This window comes from Melitaea cinxia, chromosome 29 (genome assembly GCF_905220565.1).
Source record: "Melitaea cinxia chromosome 29, ilMelCinx1.1, whole genome shotgun sequence".
Lineage (NCBI taxonomy): Eukaryota > Metazoa > Arthropoda > Insecta > Lepidoptera > Nymphalidae > Melitaea > Melitaea cinxia.
In genome coordinates this window covers 5,481,795-5,501,380 of record NC_059422.1, presented here as the reverse complement: position 1 = coordinate 5,501,380, position 19,586 = coordinate 5,481,795, and the positions used below count along the sequence as shown (strand labels likewise).

The window sequence follows — 19,586 nt, the reverse complement described above, 5'->3', positions numbered from 1 at the left end:
TATAAAAGAACATATTATATATTTTTTTCCTTTTGCTTTTTGTCTTCTTTACTATGTCTAATGAATTGGGTTATGCCTGTAATATTAGATGTAAGAAATAAAATAAATAAATAAATAAATAAATATGTAAATAACCGTTTCACACTTGATAATTCAAAGCGGAATGAAATAGTTTGTCATAATTTTAGAAATGCATACACTATAAACATATCATATATATGTATATATATGAGAAGATAAACATTCGACAAATATCTCTTTCTTAAAGAAGAAGTTCAAACTATAAAAAAAAAAATAACCATGGGCCATATATAGCATCACATATGACAGGTAAAAAAGAAAAACTCAATAGGCTATATAAGATCATAATAAGATTTATAGACATACAATGCCTTTAAATCTTAATCGTGTATTTTAACCAATTAATAATAGAAATTTTATTATAATTATTTATGTGTGAAGTCGGGAAAAATGTCCAGTATAACTTTTATACGTTATTACCACCCAACAACAATTATTTAAACTCAGCAGGCGTTGTCGTTTTTTTTTTAATCATACAAGCTACGAAGATGACAACAATCGATTTATTATACGGCTTAAACAAATAATGTTATGACAATCATAATTATTGAAATTATTAAAAGCTTGTCGTTACACGTGTGTGGTCTTTTTAAGTGTTTATTAAATTGTTTTTATCTGTGCTGTGTTTTTTTCTTTTTTGACTTGACGTTTCACGAAGTGGTCAAAATCTCTATCCACCACATAAAATAAAAAAATTGACATTTATTTATTTTATAACTTAATTAATTTTGTTTATTCTTGACAAGACTACGTTATAAAGGAAAATTAAAAAAAAAGATATATTACATAACATATTTATATTACATTTTCTATCTACATATCGTTAATAACATTTATTTGTATGATATTTATATATTATTGTTAGTAAATAATTATTTGTTAATGTATTTTATATGTATCTAATTATTTTTTATGCATATTATTATGATATTATATGTATGTCTCAATGTAGTTATGTATATGTATGTATATATTTATGTATGTGTACGTACGTATGTATGTATGTATTTGTGTGTATATGTGTATTATATATTATATGCTAAAATATTTACTTATTTATATGTTTTTTTTAATAATTATGTAAGTCTATCATATCGTAGTTTTTATCTATTTATTATTGATTTATCCTCCTTAATTTGTGCACACTTCTAACCGCCGCTACTGTATCGTGTCCAGTACCCAAAGGTTATCTTGAAGAAATCGCTATTTAGCGATAAGATCGCCTTTGTACATCTTGTATTCTATCTTTCTTTATATGTGTCTGCATGTCGGTGTACATTAAGAATAAATAAATAAAATAAATAAATATACATAAAGAAAAACAACATGGCGGTACAAAGTTCACTAATCAGCCTGTACTTATTAAATAAATATATCATTAGTCATTAGTCACAAAAGGTCTATTCATAGGTACATTTAAATTACTTAAAATTAGCAGAAACGTGAACAAACTTTTTGTTTGTGAAACAAAATAATGAATTCTTTCAAATGGGTTTTTTATCCAGTCATAAACCACAGACTATTATATTCAAATGATGAGTAACTCTTTGTACATTTTAGCTGTATCACTATTGACGCAAGTGTTACAGTAAATGCCTATTCTATATGCTTAAATTGAGACAGTCAAATAAGGTGTAGGGTTCTTAAGGGATTAATGACTGATATAGGTAACATTTTTGCTAAATATACATAAATAATATACAAATATACCCTATTTATTACGCCCAGATATTGATACCAGATTCGATCTCCGCACATGGCATGTATTGGCCATACAGATGTCTGTGTGTTTGTGCAGTCCTTGTGGGTTGCCCCACCGTGTCTTGGAGAGCACGTTAAGCCCTCTCGGTTGCTATCATGTTCATCTGATAGCGATCGTTACTCATAGTTGGGAATATATCCGCCAACCTGCGTTGGAGCAGCGTGTGGATTAAGCTCTGATCCTTCTCCTACATGGGGAAAGAGGTCTATGCACAGTAGTGGAATATTGCAGGCTGAAACGTAGCGTAACGTTAAATATTTAATGACTTTATAACTATAAAAATATATTAAAAATTATATGTAACTCAAAAACTAACATAAACAACTGGGAAATGAGGTATTTGGGCAGCAAACCGATATTACAAACTGAAGCGATATGACTCAATAAAAAATCAGAAATGTGACAAATACATGAAGTATTCACAATTGTTGTTTTTAAGACGAATAATTGTATCATTCTCATAGTATTAAACTCACACATCATAAAAAAAGGCACATTCATCACTCTGGTACCGTGTTATTGTATTATTCTTTTCATTTTCATTCGCCGTTTCAAAGCAACATAACGTCATGTTATTTCGACAAGGTTGTATTTTTAATAAATGTTTTGATTGTATTGGTCCTTGTAAAACGATTTATACATAAAATTATTTAAAATTTCGCTTTTGATTCTTAGTATTTATTTGAAAAAAAAAAGATTTACATACTCAAGTAGTACTTAAGTATTAAATTTAATAAAATATAAAATATCACAAAATATTTTTTCTAATCTTTATCATTATAGATAAAAGTAAAATAAATATTATGGCATAGATTATTTATATAACAAAAAATATGATAATTTTGATATTATGTCTGTATTGAAGATTAAGAATCGCTATTTCAATACATTTACCATCTCCCGTATGGTCTAGTGGCTAGGATACCTGGCTTTCACCCAGGAGGCTCGGGTTCGATTCCCGGTACGGGAATTTTTTTAAAAGTATTTTTTAGCTTTTATACTACTTAATACTTAGACTTTTTAAGTTTTTTTCTTAATATATATATAAGAATAGATATTTCAACAATTTAAAATAAAAATATCTTAGTTTTCTCATATAAATCATATATCGGTAAATTAAAACTTTTATCCGATAACTTCTATTGTATAATTGTGTTTTCTCGCAAGCTGTCCACTGCTGGACATGGCCGCTCCTTATTTTCACCATCCGTCCAGTCCTGCTTCTTCCCGCTGTCTGCAATAAAAAATAAAATTAAGTAATGTGTAAACTGTACCAATTAATTAAACGTGGCATCTAGGAAACGTTTCAATTATGGTTATATTAATTATATAGTTTTAGGAAGAAATTATATCATATATTAATAATGAATTAATAATTTAATAATGAATAAATAATTCAATGATAAATAATCTACAGTTAAGATCAATAATCTAGGTACTGTTAATGTTAAAAATATATTGGTATTGAACCACATTGATATTTAATATTTGCATACCGTAAGGTAGAATATCTTTGGGGTATACTAATGTTAACCTTGTACAACTTCAACACCATGTTCTTACAAATAAACAATTATTATTAATATTATCATTAAAAATATAATCTCTTTCACTCTATTTACGAAGCCTTTGGCATTATTCTTCTGTTAGAAACGCAATGCACGTCTGGAACCGTTTTAATTTTAAGCTTTCGTGATTACTGACACACACACGCTTACTTACAAATACGATATAATTTACACACTCTGACTTAAAAATAAATTTTAAAATATTTATGTGTATTTATCTATATAAATAAAATCGTAGAAATGCATGCACATAATGTCTGAACTACTGTACAAAATTCCACTACCACCTTGGAATTTAAAAAGCCGACCGATGGCGGGATTACTACCTAACTGCTGGCTTTGAAATACACAGGCCAAAGACGGGCAGCGTCTTCGGTGCGACAAAGCCAACCTTGTGGTCACCAACTCGCCTGCCCAGCGTGGTGACTACGGGCAACACACGAGTTCACGCCATTTTTGGCGCGAATTTGTGGAGGCTATGTCCAGCAGTGAACTGCGATTGGCTGATGTGTGTGCGTGTACAAGTTTTTTTTTTTAAATTTGTTATTTTCAGGACAAGGTTTGAAGTCACTGATGGGTTATCCTCTACGCTGCTACTCTGCCGGTTGACCGGAACGTTTGTACAAAAAAAAAAAACGATCATTCACGAAAAAAAAAATACGATGGCATGAATCTCGCTGAGTTAGCTAATTTTATATATTTATTTTACGTACATAGTTTAAGTTTTATGTGTATCCGTGTATTTATACGAGCTAATCGACGTGTACTGTTCGTGTATTGCGAAGCGTGGCCTTAATAGGTCAATCTAGACTTTCTAGGTCACGTTGCAATTATGAGGTCGATTTGAAGTTGAGTTTTTTTTTTAATTATTTGTTCATTTTATATTTCAAATACATTTTGAGTATACTGCTAGTATCAGATTTTTATTATTCTTTTTATCTGACTGAAGGACTTCTCAATTCGACAATTTGTTTGTGTTATTTTTTGCTTGATGATTTTAATGATTCTTTTTTGAAGTTATACTTCTTTTGGCGCGGAAAGTGATGAGAGTAATGTTTAGGACGCGCGCGAACACCGTCACAAAAAAACCGACACCCTGAAGATAGCTACTCAACGAAGAAGAAGTTAGCAACGCGACGTTAGCTAGCCAATGAAGTATAACTTCTTACGTGCGTACATAAGTACACACATACTTTTTTATTCGAATGCTGGTGCCTTTCGTATCTCCGTCTGTGTAGTCATGGCCCCATTTAAATTTGAGCAAGATGAACTGGATTGCACTAACTGTAATCACACGATAAACACCAGCTTTCGATTATAAAAGGAATTATCAAAATCGGGCCACTCAGTAAAAAGTTGTTAGGTAACATCTTTTTTTAAGTCGGGTAAAACAATGACGCAGATGTTATTAAAGCTTGCGTCAGAAAAAGTACCGAAATTTCTTTAAAAAGGGCTTCGTCATAAAAACAAATATTTGTACCTATGTGGCTTTGTTTTAGGGTCAGTTAAGATTTACACACAAAACGCGATATCCTTTCTTCCTTACAAAGATATATATGTTTTTAAATTATTTCCTTTGTTATGTATCGTTAACGCACTAATACGGTCAATTAAAGTAGAGCACAGTAGGATCATCATTTTAGCCTTTCGCAGTCCACTGCTGGACATAGGCCTTAACAACTCGTGTGCGCATAGTCACCACGCTGGGTTAGTGACCGCAGGGCTGGAAAAATACTAATTTCTTTAAAAACGTGTTAGTTTTAAAAGTACTGTTATGATTTTGATAGACATTAAATCATTATAAAGCCGCATTACCCGGAAGTAGCAGACTTTAAAATGTAAGTAAAACCATGATATAGTCTAGTATAGAACGTTGGATGAACAAGCAGTTATTTCGTTGATAAGTTTTTTATTTCAAACAATTTTTTTTTCGTTGACCCCAAATCGAACCAAATCGTGACACTGACCCCGAAATCCCCTGAGAAACTTTGACATCGTGACGAGTAACCATTTCATCTTCTGACAGAAAAAGTCAAGAGTGATCTGTATATATTTTATGGTTCATCATCATCATCATTACAGCCTATACAGTCCACTGCTGGACATAGGCCTCCACAAGTTTACGCCAAAAATAACGTGAACTCATGTGTTTTGCCCATAGTCACCACGCTGGGCAGGCGGGTTGGTGACCGCAGTACTGGCTTTGTCGCACCGAAGACGCTGCTGCCCGTCTTCGGCCTGTGTATTTCAAAGCCAGCAGTTGGATGGTTATCCCGCCATCGGTCGGCTTCTTAAGTTCCAAGGTGGTTGTGGAACCTTGTTATCCCTTAGTCGCCTCTTACGACACCCACGGGAAGAGAGGGGGTGGCTAAATTCTTTTAAATTTTATGGTTACATAGGACAAAATATGGATTTGTACACGTATACTATAAACTAATATTATATTTTGCACTATGCAGATTCTATATTAATTTTTAATCTGTGTTATGAAATATCAGTTAAACAATTTAATCAATTTTGACAATTACTAACGTAAGATTCTTCTATATATATTTAATTATTTAATTATCTAAAAAAAATACGATTTTTAGTATTTGTCGATTACATTTTATATTAGTGTTTTCAATTTTAGAAATACACTAAAACATTAAAATATCTATAGATAAAAAAATAATCACCGCAATGTCTAACTACTGAACGGTCAAAAGTGATACTCTTTTTTTAGTTTTGAAGGGACTGAAGGCTTGAAAGCATTTCAAAAACCTGTCATAATTATTGTGATGTCCAATCATATTGGTCTGTATTTTATCTTTATAAGGACTTAAATATGCAAAAAAAACCACATATAAAAAAATATGTATGTAACGTTAAATATGTTAATATTGTTCTGAATACTTTGTAAATTTCTACAATACTTAAAAATTGTTTAATTTGAGACAAGGCAACTTCGTTTTAAGAAAATTAAATATTAATTTATTTAATTTGTAAACATGCTTGGGATTGTATATTTTATGTTTCAGTTATGTTTTCCGATTATCCCAAGGAACCCTAAACCACACGACATGCGCATAGAGTCACGGGCCGATAATTTAGAAGAATTTTTAAGTTCACGGAGATAGTACTATTTTTTATTTACTCTATTATAAAAAATGGTGAAATTGTCTGTTTGTTTGATATAAGAAATTGATATTTGGTTGATATTAGAAATTGATGACTCGATCATCAAAATTACTTTCCCGGTGAAGGTAGGGTCGGCAACGCGCTTCCGGTGCTTCTGGTATTACAAGCGCGTGTGCCACAATTGTAGTGAAAAAAAAAATATACTTTGAAAAACTAATAACAGCATACACAGAAATAAAAATGTGTGCTTTAGATCACACGACCAAGGTACAACTTCTGTACAATAGGCCTGCACTGTGTCTTAGATATAGGAAATGTATCTGGGTATGAGAGAAAGAGAAGAAGAAAATATGTGTCGCACCTTTCTCTCTCTTACTCCGTTCACCTAGTCCGTTCACCTTTTTCGCAAACCCAAGTCAAGTGTGCATAAAAAAAAGTTTTACGTCCAAAATCATTAATAAATTCTATTTATATAATAAATAGAAATTTGTTGCAAGTGACATCACGTGCCTTACATAGTTGTAAGTAAAATCAATTATATCAGTTAGTTTCTTTAATTATCCGATTACGCAAGGGTAAGTCGTGTCATTCGTGTCTGTTTGTGTGTTTCGAAATATCACTTAAACGATGTAATAAATTTTGACAATTACGTGAAGTAAAACTTCTTTACGCAAGCTTGACTTGGGAAGTAAGCTGGTGAATGCGTGACGAGAGCGTTACGAAAAGTGTGATCGAGCAAGGCGAACGCAAGTTGAGAGGGAGATATAAGTTAGATGGAGCTAAAGAAGTTTTACTTCAGTCGTATCGTCTAGAGGACACTCGTTTTTTTTTAGTTTTGTAGGTAATCTTTAGTAAGTTTGAAAGCATTTCAAAAACTAATCATAATTATTGTGATGTTCATTGTATATTGTGGTATGCCATTCTCTGCTCACATCCTAGACACAAAATTAGCATTAAATTTTGAAACGTTTCAAAAAATTTTTTTTTATATAACTAGGTCGGCAAACAAGCTTACGGCTCGCCTGATTGTAAGCGATTTACGTAACGTAGCTTATTATGGACGTCTGCAACGCCAGAAGCATCGCAAACGCGTTGCCGACCCTATCCCCAATTCCTCCTCTGGTCACCTTACTAACCAACAGGAACACAATACTGCTTGAAAACAGCATTATTTAGCTGTGATCTTATGTAAGGTCGAGGTACTACCCCAGTCGGGCTCATTCATATTTTGAGCAGAAAATTCCCTGCTGTGGGCATACATGAGTTAAATTATTTATTATTTATTTAAAAAAAATTGTTTGGATTTTTTTAATTTAAATATTTATATTAAAATTTATTATAAGAAATGTATAATTTAAATCTAATTTTATTTATATAGTAATTTATTTTAATTAATTAATAATATACATGTCAATTGTTTAATATGTTTATAAATAGATAAATTTTAACACATGTCCGTCCGGTCGAGTTTCGGATAAAGGATGTGTTATTAGATAAACATGATTTTACAAGGGTGAGTATAGGGTTATCGACTGGTGAGTTTAAATCTCTAAAAATAAAATAATAAACATTTAAATTTCACAAAATAATTGTTAAGATGTACGCAACTCTGTAAGCTAGGTTAAATATGAACGGGCATATTTTTTTATTAATTTAATGGATAAATGGTTTAATGATGGCGAATGATGAATGGCGGATGACATAAACTATATTTTTATTATATTTTCGAAATATAGGGAAAAATAATATTTTAAATTTTTGTTAAATACCCGTGCGAAGCCGGGGCGGGATGCTAGTAAATAATAAAGTTTAATATATTTATCTATTGTGTTTGCTCGGAAACGAAAAAATAAACCGACTTTAATTACATAGACAAGTAATACAACGTAAAAAGGCAAAAAAATATTCTAGTATATGCGCGTTATCAAAGATTACTCAAAAAGTAGGTAGTTGTCAGATCTCAATATGGGTATATTGAGATATACCCAGTGTGTACCCAGGTATACCCAGTGAAAAGTACTTGTCAGATCTCAATATACCCAGGTATTCCCAGTGAAAAGTTATGAAGTTTAATACAACGTAGGTCAACGAAAAAGTAGTCAAGTAATTACGCATTATAAGTATGACTCAAAAACTTTTGATTAAATTTAAATGGCAACAGATGAGTTCACACCATTTTTGGGGCGAACTTGTGGGGGCTATGTCCACCAGTGGACTGCGATTTGCTGAAGTGAGTGAGCGTGAATTTGACAAATATACTTACAAGTATTTCATATATAAATAAATATATATTACACTCAGACTCGGGACGGGAATGGAAACTACAACCCCCGGAGCACGAATCAGGGTTATGGCAAACTCAGCCAACGAGCTAGTCAGTTTTTTTGCAATAGGAATCTCAATAATCTGACTGACAATTTGTGGGTTGGAATCGACTTCCTCATTATAAAGGTCAATTTAAAATTCATATTGGCTTATATAAAAACTGTCAAATGTATATTTTATAAATTAACAACGTATTTATAACTCTAAGAGAGATATATCGAAATTTTATAGCTACAATTAAATATAAATATTTGTTCATCTAAAAAAGGTGTAGGCCATATTTTATTTATTGTTCAAGTAATTATCGTTCACCATAAATCTTCTTAAAATATATATATATATTTTGTTAAAATTCGTGATATTAAGTTGTAATCAAATCCCACGCGTTTTAAATGTTTCCAAGATTTTTAAAATACGAACTTATGTCACCGTGATTAAATGACCTACGCAGTTTCTCTTAAGCTATTTTTTTTATACGATAGGTTGGCAAACAAGCGTACGGCTCATATGATGGTAAGCAGGTTATGAAGTGAAGTAGGGACAGCAGGAAGTTTTCTGCTCAAATTATAGCAGCCCGACTGGGACTGGGATGGTACCTGGATCTTACAGAAGATCACTGGTAAGTAATACTGTTTTTAAGCAGTGTTGTGTTCCTGTTGGTGAGTGAAGTGAGCTCCTGAGAGGAATAAGGGTTAGGGTCAGTAACGCGTTTGTGATATTTCTGGTGTTACAGGCGTCTATAAGCTACGGTAATCGCTTACCATCGGGTGGGCCGTACGCTTGTTTGCCGAACTAAGTATATAAAAAAAGCAGATACCATTGTATATGTACGCCTGCAAATAAATAAATATGAATATTTATTTTTAATTAGCGAATGTATAATTATGTAATTTTTACTTTTGCTAATTTGGTGATTATTGTTTATTGTCGGGACACGCTTTTAACGATTACAAAGTTTAGCGGCACGCAAAGAAAAAGATAATTTTAACAGTTATTTACTTATCTATTAAACATCGTGTAACATATTTTTTATGGAAATTAAAATAACATGTACAATAAAAACAACATTACATTTATTGAAAGGAAACAAGATAGTGATAAAAAAAACTTTAATAAGAAATTTCAGATTATTTTTTGTAAATTTTATTTAAGTGTAAATAATAGGGTTGTCCTAAAATGGATTATAGTTTTTATAACATGAATTTATCAAATTTGGCGTCACACGAAAATACCACAACAACAAATACATGCGGTAGTTACGAATTTCTATACTAAATAAATATGTAAACAAAATGAAACGCCAAAATGTATGTACGTACATAACTTCTTAACGACTGAACTAAAACGGATAGTTCTTATGTTTGTTATTGTTAGGACAAGGTTTAATAAAAAAAAAAAAAAAATCGGCAAGTTAGTTTACTATGAGCATTACTGAAAATCTCAAAATACGTCTAAGCCTCGAGATGAAAGACGAGAGGATGAAATTTTAGATAAACCTTTATTTGGTAATTCTAAACATTGTTAATCTTACAAAATCTCGTGCCCTCTAAGATATTCAAGGTCAAATAACACGAAAATCAGTTTTATCCAAATACTTTCGTGTTCTTTATCATATTTTCAGTTATTATAAAACTTATAGAGGATGAGATTCTTGTTTTCTAATGTTTACGCGAATTCCACTCATTATAATGTAGTATCCGAAACATCGGGCATCTAAAGAAACTACTAAACCACGATAAAATCCGAAAAAGTTGTTTCATTATAATAAATACAATTTACAAACATTGATAAGTTGGGTCAAATATAATCGGTATATTCAAGAAAAAGCATAGCGGTTGCTATTTTAATGTAAATTTTAAATAAAATCACACGTTTAGCGATTTTTACAGTGGTAGGGGTACATCAAGAAATATCCTGCTCAAAATCTGGAGCAGCCCGACTGGGGTAGTACCTCGACCTTACAGAAGATCACAGCTACATAACACTGCTTTCAAGCAGTGTTCTGGTCCTGTAGTAAGATGACTAGAGCTCCCGGGGAGGATTGAGGTTAGGATCGACAACGCGCTTGCGATGCTTTTGGTATTGCATATGCAACTGTACTGCTATTGCATATGCAACTATAATCGTTTACCATCAGATGAGACGTACGCTTGTATGCCGAACTAATTCTATCAAAAAAAAAAAAAAATAATAAGTCGGTAACTCTGTCTGACAACCCTAAGCCAACAGAGTATAAATATCAGTAAATCCAAAGGTTGTTGTACTGATCAAATTTTACGGATTGAACGAATCAAAATTATACTAATCTATAAAAAGTACCCTTATATCAAAAGCTTAAGGGTGAAAATATGTGTGTGAACAAAACTGTAGGGTGATTTCGATAAGGGTGCGTTTAACTCGATTTGTACAGTATTTTTGATTAGGTATGTAATAATTTTGATAACGGTCGCAATGGGGGAAGAGTTTAGTTTCAAAGTTTTCAAATATCTGACTTTAAAGGTTATTGGTTAATGTAGAAGTGTCAAATGTGGTATAAATAAGTTTGGTATAGTATTAAATGATAATATATAAATGATATAATATATCAATGGACTATGGATGTTTGTTTAATAAAATACTAATATAAATAAGTTTATCATTTTATTACGAAAAACCGTGATGTTTGGCGTGAACTTGGGGAGGCTTACTCGTATGTTCAGCAGTGGACTGCGATAGGCTGAAGTGATGATGATGATGATGATGATGATGATGATTCTATTACAAGCAAGTGAACGCTTCACACTCAACGGCCCAAAAACGAGATATATATAATTATTTGTTAATGATAATATATAAAAATAAAAGCGTGTGAAATGATTGGACTTTGGAAGTATGTTGAACTAACTTTAGTCAATGATGAAACTTAGAACGTAAATAGTTTAATTTATTAATATATGTAGTGTTTAATTTTATATACAAAAAAAACGAAAACCATTTAAAATGTATAGGCTATCATTAACGACGAATTTTAAACGGAACTTGAAATAAGACGGGTTAAGTAGCGAGTCTAGGAACTTAGATAAGTAACCGAATATTAAAAATCATATATAAACGCTTCACATTCAACGCTACTCAGTAGGATTTTCTCCTGTGTCGGGGGTCCGGAAACACAACACACAAGCACAAACGCTCAGACCATGACAAACGTCTATATTGGCCATAGCCAATTAAAAATGTTTGTAGTGAGAGGGGATCAAAACCGCGACAGCCAGCGCAACAGCCAGTGCTGTGACAGCTGCAAAAACGCGTCGTCAATATTAAGAGGTATTTAGTTTTTAAATAAGTACTAAGAACACTACTTATATGTCCTTTTATTTTTAATTCATCTATCTTCAGATACAATGATTCTCTTTTTAACCGACTTCCAAAAAAGGAGGAGGTTCTCAATTCGACTGTATTTTTTTTTTTTTTTTTTTTATGTATGTTACATCAGAACTTTTGACCGGGTAGACCGATTTCGACAAATTTTGTTTTAATCGAAAGGTGGTGTGTGTCAATTGGTCCCATTTAAATTTATTTGAAATCTAACAATTACTTTTCGAGTTATATCTAATAATGCGTTTTTACTTGGCGCTTTTTTCGTCGACCTACGTTGTATTATACCGCATAACTTTCTACTGGATGTACCGATTTTGATAATTCTTCTTTTGTTGGAAAGGGGATATCCCTAGTTTAGTACCGTGATAAGGAAACCAGTATATGATGATGGGATCCCAGAGAAATCGAGGAAAACTCTCGAAAATCCGTAATAACTTTTTACTGGGTGTACCGATTTTGATAATTTTTAATTTAATCGAAAGCTGATGTTTATCATGTGGTCACATATAAATTTTATCGAGATCTGATAACTAGTTTTTGAGTAATCTTTGATAACGCGTAGTTGCTTAACTATTTTTTCGTCGATCTACGTTGTATTACTTGTCGATGTAATTGAAGTCGGTTTTTTTTTCGTTTGTGAGCAAACACAATTATTGAATCGTAACTCAAAAAAAATATATAATAAAAATTAGTTATATATGTTGAAGTTATATTTCAATATTTTCTTTTTCATCACAATATCTCAGAAGATTTGAATCTACAACATTGTCCTAGACTAAAAAACCGGTTCCTAATTAATATAGATCACTTGTTATGTTAAAAACTAACATTACAAAGCCCCACAAAGACGTGTGGGCATAGTCACGTTGGCTTTGATTCAGAACTAATGACGTAATTTATAATTATTTTAATGATGTATTAACAAATTTTTTAAAAACATTTATGTTGAAGTGTCTTATCGAAATCCAAAGTATATTTATAAAAATATTTGGTTTTTTTTTTAAATTTAATTTAAATCATAGAAATAACGCATTAAAACATTGTCGTCACAATAAATACATTCTCTACTTTTACCAACATTTGATTAATAAGTATTATAATCATTAAAAAAAGCATAGAATTGAATTAAGAACGTCCTTTTTTTTTGACGTAGGTTTAAATTGTGTAAGCCACGCGCAAAGACGCGGACTACAGCTAGTCTATAGACTATATAAAATATGAGATATGTTTGTCCGGGCTAATCTCCGAAACTACACGACCGATTTTAATGAAAATTTTCACAGATATGCAACTTTGTTCAACTTAAAATATAGTTTTTTTTTTTTTTATTTCGATATAAGTATTTATTATATTCATAAAAAGTAAAAATAAGGTATTACACAGTACGCCAGGTCAGCTAGTATTATTTAAAAAAAATCGATACCGTTAAGCGTCGAATCGATTACGATTGTACCGTAAAGAAATCGATTCGCCGAAACGATTGCGCTCGATACTTAAACGAATGATTTACTGTTGATTTATTATTATAATAGTTTATTTTTGAATAAAGCTAGCTATATCTAACTTGTAGCTTGTTTAAATTATTTTTTTTTGGTCAAAATATCGAGCAGTCCGACTGAAGAAGTATCTCGATCTAACAGAATATTAAGCTAAATAATACTGTTTTCAAGCCACATTGTGTCGCTGTGTGAGTAAGGTGACCAGAGCTGAGAAAGTTCGGAGCTAGGGTTGGCAAAGCGCTTGTGTTGCTTCGTAACCACTTACAATTACGCGGTACATACGCTTGTTTGCCACCTCTGTAGTTTTAGGAAATATATATATTAAGAAAGAATATATAAAATATATAAATTCTGTAAAATTTAATATCATTTAGTATTAATTCAAGTGTATGGAATCTGATTTTTTTATAAATATGTCATAAAAGAATATTGGCTGGCAATATAACAAGTCAGTTTAAAAATCGAACACTTTTTTCAACCTACTTGAAGTGTCAAGGAGTTAATATTTATTTAGGGAGTTATAGTGTTTGTTATGTACAATGTACAATGTGTAATGTATAAGTAAATAAGTAAATATACATACTTTTTTTTTTGTTTTTGTTCGGTATTTAGCATGTTTATTAAAAGAATGATAGCTTTTACAACAATATACAAGCATATTATGTAAATATTTATAAAGTAAATATTTATTTAAAATTATAAATATTTATTATGAAACAACTTTATTGTAAAAAATATTTGAATTCTTATACATATCTGTGTACCTTTATGTAATAATGTGTGTGTATTTAAAAATATTAGCTTAAAGATTTAAAAAAAAATGAATTACAATGTTAATTATTATAACTAACTCCAGCTTGTTTTATATAGGAACTCGCTGTGGCCCACGATTTCACCGGCCTGAATTTAAGGAAAAAACGTACTAAGATATTGTATACCCCATACCCTTGCTCGATAAACAGACTATACAACACAAAAAAAATGGCGACTACTTGGGGAGGCCTATGTCCAGCAGTGGACTGAATTGGCTGAACTGACTGACTGACAACACAAAAATAATTTTGAAATTCGAGCCAGTAGTTCCTGATATTATCGCATTTGAACAAACAAACTCTTCAGCTTATAATAAACATTAGTTTATAACTTAAAATTACGTAATAGTTTTGTTTAACGCCTTGTCCTAATAATCTATTCGACTTCCGAGAAACTGTATCAATTTTATTTAAATTGCTTGTGTAAATGGCGTAATGTCATTGCTAATTGCAATTGATCGCTTTAAGATTGCTAAATTGATGGCAGTTTAAACGCACTGAGAGTCTGTTTTATTGGTTATGGGTAAAGTTTATCCTGTACATAAGTTACGAATAGTCTCTAACAGTAGAAAGTAGAATAGGCTATTAAGAGCTTGTTTCGTCTCAGTTAAGAAATTATAACTTTTTGGTTCATATTTGCAAATAGAAATACCTATGCCTTAATTCGATGGTGAAAATGAATAATATTTTATGAACCTTTATCTGTTGGATACCGTCATATATGTCAAATAGCGTTAATTGCAATCAGATAAATAAGTTCTCAACTAAAAAAGTGTAAGCCACTGATAAAAAACATCTAAAGAATGACAACCGTTCCAGTAGTGGTGTATCTGTTTGCCTGAATGTTGGCAGTTACGGAATGACAAAAAAAAAAAAAAAAACAGAATAAATCTAATTGAACTACGTGGTAATGAGAATTACAGATTAGTAATTTTTTAATAGAGAGCACGTTAAGCTGTCGGTCCCGGTTGTTATCATAGACAGGTCTATATGTGTGATAGCGATCGTTACTCGTAGTAGGTAATATATGTGTCAACCCGCATTGGAGCAGCGTGGTCGATTAAGCTGTACCTTCTCTTACATAGAGAAGCATATGCCCAGCAGTGGGATGTTACAGGCTGAGTCCTATATAAACAAGATTGCAATCAAAATAATTTCTACACTTTTCGTAAGGAAATGTGGCAAATTTCGGATTAAAAATATTGTGTCCTAAATCATAGGATAAACTCACTTTTTTTATTAAAGAGCTTTGCCGCTACTGCGATATGTCGCAACAATTTCTTTGCCGAAATAGATTCTGGTTTTGTCAAAATACTATTACATTCTCCAACATTCGTATAAAACAGTTTATTAGGAAAAAATTGGCGTCTTCTGGTTTCGTTCTTAACACATTCCATTAATATATAATAGGCAAAACTCACTATTGTCATCAAAAAATGTTATATTACATTACAACCTGAAACTTTTTCACGCAGTCGTAAACTTTCAACTAGAACGGGATTGAATACAAAACAATCAACTAACAAATAATTGTATAAAGTAATCCACAAAGTTCATTCTCCACAATGTCTTATATATTATTCATCTCACGGGAATCGAACAGATAGTCTTGCCAATTGTAACTGGGTCACTACTGAGCCATTACTCATTCAAACTATTGACTGATTAAGTAAACACACGGACGATAGTTTAGTCGAACTATTAATGTAAGAATTCGAGTAGTTTTATTATACAACTTTGTCATAGTGGTAGATCAATGATCTTCTACACTTCGTGGAACTCCGTGCCCCCCTAACGTGTGACGTAACTCTCGGATGGCCCGTTAGTACTAGGGTTCGTTGCAACCCGTTGAGCTCGGAACCCTACAAAAAAACCTCCGTAAACAATCCTCAGATAAAAGTTTTATCTTGTTTTCCTAAACGCTTGAGGGAGGCAAATATTTTGATGGATTATATTTGGTACTAAGAAAGTCAGTTTTTTCATTTCAAGTTGGTTTCAAGCGATTTTTGTGGGTGGTCCCGTGAGTTGTTTGATTGATTATTAGCGGTTAAATAAGATGTTATACTAGTTTTTGAGTGTGACTTTGTCTGCGTCAAAATTTGCCACAAGAATACCGTACTTTTTGAAGTGTAGCTTCTTTACGCACGTTCGACTTGGGGAGCACACACTTTCTTTCTCTCTTTCACTCATAGCCAGTTACGTTTCAATGTAAGAGACAGTGCAGGCCCATTGTGCAAGTCTATTGCTGCCCCCCTGTCTGAAAAGCCGGCAACGCACCTGCTAATCCTCTGATGTAGCGGGTGTCTGTGGATGTTGTTTTCACTTACCACCAGGTGAGTCAACTATCCGTTTGCACCCTCTTCCTCCGTTGCTTTAAAAAAAAAGAAGTTTTACTTCAGTCGTGTGGTCTAAACACAGGGTCTAAAGAACACTCGTTTTTTGGAAATTAAAATTAGTTTTACTGAGGTAGGAGACAGCAGGGAATATTTCACACAAATCTTAAGCCTGACTGGGTAAGTACCTTAACCTTACAGGAGATCACATCAAAATAACATTACTCTTACGTACCATTGTGTTCCTGTAGTGAATTAACTCCTGGACGGAGGGGACTAGTAATATTACAGGCTTCATTGACTGGCTACCTATTTATATGTAAAGGTGTTGCTTATACTATTCCAGATTTAGCCCTATCACCAAATTTCATCACTATCTGTTCAGTGACAACATACATACAAACTTTCACTTTTATAGTATACTACTAGATTCATTGATAAACGTTCAATGTAATTTTATTCCATGTGTATAAAAACCATTAACGAATCAAATATAAGAACTAAAGAAATCGCTAACTACCGTCTTTATTGAAGGATGCTTATTTATTGACTAGACGCGTCTCGTGGTTTTACTCGCAAAGCTTCCTATCCTGCCTATTCTGTTATTATGGATTAACATCTATTTAGGTATAACGTACCTTTTTCTTTGAGTATTTTTTTAACTTTTATAAATATTAGCAAGCTTTTATTAAATAAAGAAAGAACGAGTGTAATTTTTTTTTTTTCGTTTTAAACTTCGAACAGAATATAAAGAATGGCCGTTGAAAAATCGTGAACAGGTTTTAGTTTTGTAAATCGAAAAGTAAATTATTAAAAATAAAAATTAATAAAATAAATATTAAAATACACATAATTGATTAGATACATTAAATTCTAAAAGTGATTTGTATAAATTTATATAGAATAGGCAATTTTTTATGACTTTAATTAAACATATTAAAAATATAGAGATTTTAATTAATATATAAAAAATATAGAACAAATAATTATTGTACATAGTTAATAAACTAAACTTGCTTTTTTCTACACAATACATACACGGTTATCTCTTCCTAAAGAAAGCAACTTAATACTTGTGTTATAGGTAACAGCCGACTGGTATAGCTACATAATAATATGTTTTTTTTCGATAAATATATTTATTAATAATACATATTTATTTTATTTTTATTTATTTATTTAATTAGAACCACCAACAGATTTGCATGTTTAAAAAAATTACAATTAGTTATATGCAAAGGTATTAAATATAAGAATAAATAAAAAATAAAAAATAAACATATAAGAATATATAAATAAATATTTATATTACACCCTAATTCGGGGTGGGAATCGAACCCACAACCCTCGGAGCAGAAAGCAGGGTCACTACAAACTGCGCCAACGGGCTAGTTTAAAATTCTGCATCGCGCTATTAACATTTTCAACGCTTGTAAGTATATATACAAATGTAAATGTCGAATAGTCGTACTCGCTTCGGCAGTACATATACTAAAATTGGAACGATACAGAGAAGATTAGCATGGCCCCTGCGCAAGGATGACACGCAAAATCGTGAAGCGTTCCACATTTTTTTTAAAGGTTTTTAACAAAAAAATTTAATCGAAAGCTGAGGCTTGTCATGTGATCCCATTTAAATTTGAGTGAGATATAACGAGTAATTGTTGAGTTATCCCTAAAATGCGTGTTTAATTTGACTAATTTTTCGACTACCTACGTTTATGATGTTTCTCATTTCATTACTTATCCATGGCTTGCTACGTCAAGTAGCTACGGTACTTATCCATGTAAATTTAAGGTTTAAATGTTTTTCTTTGTTTGAAATCAAACACAGTATTTTTAAATTGTTGTTTTAGATAAAGCCGTATGTTAATAAGTCCTAAAACACATTTCTTAATTAAAATCTAAAAAAAATTATAGCTTTATATAGATCGGCTGTTTGCCTAGAAGCGGAGTTATTAATGTAATTATTTATTTAACTAATTCCAAATTCTACACCCACGAAACTACTGACATTTGTTAGTCATTATTATCAATATTAGCTATTGTCATCATACTATATGAGTAAGAATATCATGTATGGCTGTTTGTCACTCTTTAATAAAAATCGATAAACTCGGTAACTAAAATTTAGATTAAGATAAAATTGTGTTTATTTTATTTAACCTGATGATAAGCGATTACGGTAGCTTATAAACTCCTGCAACACCAATAGTATCGCAAGCGTGTTGCCGATCCTACCACCAACCCTTCCCAGGAGCTCTGGTTACCTTACTCAACACATGAATACAATGATAGATAAATAATTAAAATTATTTTTTGGAACGAAGTTCCTTACGGCAGGTTTGTCATTTGGCTGGGCGACCAAACTGAAAAAAATGTCGTACTAAAACCGTAAGAAAAATAGGTATATAACGGAAGTGACGTAATATCAGTCACACGACTGTATAATATGACGTTTGTAAAACTAAAATATTGCTAGTAAACTTTTTTAAGATTATTTATGTAATTTTATACTGTCGACAAAAATAAATAAAGCCATATGTTTTTTTATTTCACTTTATAATAGTTTGAATTATTATTATTATTATTTTGTTTGATTTATTTTATTTTACGATATTTGTTATTTTCTAAAATACTAAATTTCTTAAATACTTTTATGTACTTAATTAAAAACCAATCAACAAAATTAAAAAAAAATCAAGAACTAGAAAAAATATATAAAATTC

The 19,586-nt window shown here is 31.4% G+C and overlaps 2 non-coding genes across 2 annotated transcripts; both read left to right on the top strand.

Annotated features, from left to right (window-relative positions):
- Positions 1 to 2,741: 2,741 nt before the first annotated feature.
- On the top strand, positions 2,742 to 2,813 carry Trnae-uuc. Its single transcript has one exon. It is a non-coding gene; the product is annotated as a tRNA-Glu (tRNA).
- A 15,511-nt stretch (positions 2,814 to 18,324) lies between these two features.
- LOC123668019 lies at positions 18,325 to 18,431 on the top strand. The gene has a single exon (XR_006745511.1). It is a non-coding gene; the product is annotated as a U6 spliceosomal RNA (small nuclear RNA).
- The last annotated feature ends 1,155 nt before the right edge of the window (positions 18,432 to 19,586 follow it).